The sequence below is a fragment of the Phytophthora infestans genome, genomic scaffold (assembly GCF_000142945.1).
Source record: "Phytophthora infestans T30-4 supercont1.46 genomic scaffold, whole genome shotgun sequence".
NCBI classification, from domain to species: domain Eukaryota; phylum Oomycota; class Peronosporomycetes; order Peronosporales; family Peronosporaceae; genus Phytophthora; species Phytophthora infestans.
In genome coordinates, this window is record NW_003303713.1 from 402,571 (window position 1) to 404,946 (window position 2,376).

Genomic DNA, 2,376 nt, shown 5'->3' on the forward strand with positions numbered 1-2,376 from the left:
GTGACGTAGAGAAGATGATCAGCGTCACGCAAACACTGCCGAAATTGACGCTGACTCTTTCCGGTGTCCGCCGGCTATTCGACCATGTGCTGACGGAGTACCCGCAGCTGGATGCCCGCCATCAACAACCAGCCACTAGAGTCGGGCATCGTCAAGATGCAACGGCACGAGGCGCTTGAGCGCTCGTCATGCGCAATGATCAGGCGGATGACGATCAAGGTCATACCGAGACACCCGGGGAACGTTCCTCATCTGTTCGAAGCGCGTTCAAACGCCGCAAGACCACACGACATCAGCGCCATATGGACGTCGGTTTCATTTCGCCAACGTCAAATGAATGCGAGCGGTTCTTCGCTGCTGTGAAACTGGCTCTCACAGATTTACGCAAGAGCATGGAGCCTGAGTGACTAGATGCGGTGATATCATAGGCAATTGACAGGGTCGGGGGAGCTCTGAGATGTGTACACCGTCGAAAGCATTAAACACCGACTCGGTGAGAATGCTTGCGATTAATTCAAGTAATTAATTGTGTTTTGTTTCTTAAAACTATCAATTTTAGATTTCAATTTACGGGGCCCTGCTCATAGCACATCTTCAAGCGATATTAATAACATACGCAAGAAAATTAACTGTAAAAACCAATAGCGTATGAGATCTGATCACCTTGGTGTATGTCGCCTGTGGCTCACTTTTATCCATCGGAGCGACATCTTCGAGAAACAAATTCAAATTTCGCAAAACCATTTTTGCAGTAGACATTTGCATGCATACAGTTGTAGATAACCCGCCTAAGGAGAGCTGGACAACAGCGTGTATGCTTTTTGCGGTTCAATGGGTAAAATTAGCAAGCAAGCTCTAGCTCAACGCTGGCTCCAGTTTCCGATTGCCGACAAATCGGAGCTTGTTAGAGGGTCTTACTTTTCGACACGAGCTCTCTTTTGCGCCGGGTTTTAATTTATACGGGCTTGTATACAATATATTCAGAACAGACAATCCGTGATAACATCGGGGACACCGAATAGTCACAAACTGGAGTTACTACAATGTAATGTGTACCAATCCGGCGGTACAGTCGCATACTTGCATTTCGGCTGAGCGAGCTTCCAGCTCTGTAGAAACCGTTCAATGTCTTGTTCTACGATCAAGCTAGGGGATAGTGACACAACTGTTTCCATCGTAGGGGCAATCTCAAATACCAAAATTATTACCTGCATACCAGATCAACCAGGTTGGATACCGCAAAGACGTCATGATAGAGCACCCATAGTAACTTAAAAGTCTTTCAAAAACAGCCTAAAATGAATAGAGTGCAGATCCGAGAAATAAAAATTGGACAAATGCATTTAAGTTTATAACTATTATGATTAATTTCCCGATAGGATATCAAATAAAATCCTTGCGATACTTTGTATGAATTACAGCACTAACGCGGTATCTACGGAATAACGACAGCTACTCCCACCCGCTGTCCTGTAGTAGAAATATTACATTGGTAGATTGTTTTGAAGGTCGTATTGAGATCGGTCATGAGATTAGGTCAGGACTTTTACATAGGGACGATTTAACAATGATCTGTAGACAGGTCGCCGTCTACATTGTAACACAAGCGGGTGCAGAACGCTAGTGTTGTATTGCACTAGTTACGAGGCGTTCATTGAGTGGGTCAGCCTTTGCGTATTATCATTTAGTATTTGAATGGGTGTGGCCAGCTGCGATCAGCCCACGATATGAAATAGGGATTATTGCACTGTCACCCTACAATCAAAAGGCTTTTACCGAGTGTGCCAGTGTCTTCGGCTGTGACAATGACGTCTGGCACTGGACATTGTCAGACTGTAGCAAGTAGCATCTCACAGTTACAGTCGGGCAGCCTACCCCTTAAGCTAAACTTACAAACTGAGCACCCCTTTTAAAAACGCTGTTAGAATGTTCCTGGACTTGAGCAGGATGACATTTTGTGTGAACTATTTTTGGGATGCAGCACGCATGCTTCAGCACCTCGTTATTGGGCGAAAATGTATAGATTGTGCTCAGTGAACCAGCAAATGCGTGACGCGTTCGTGGCACAGAGGAGGCCGCTAGTGTGAAAGACACACCTCCGACAGCTCATCTTCAACAATGAATTGGTGGACATCTAGCTAATAAAAGGATGTTTCTTTTGGAGGGTAAGATAAGCAAGTCTCTTCATGCACCACTCGGATACGATTCTGTCAAATCAGCGCGTAATGTAACGAGTAGGCAAAGTGGCACACGGATAGCGTGTGCTAAGGTGTCATCATCGAATTGATTCATAGTGGGGAGCCAGACCCACTTATTGACCAATCAGGTCTTGATCTATATTTAAGTGGTCCCAACGAGGCCAGGAGTAACCGCCCT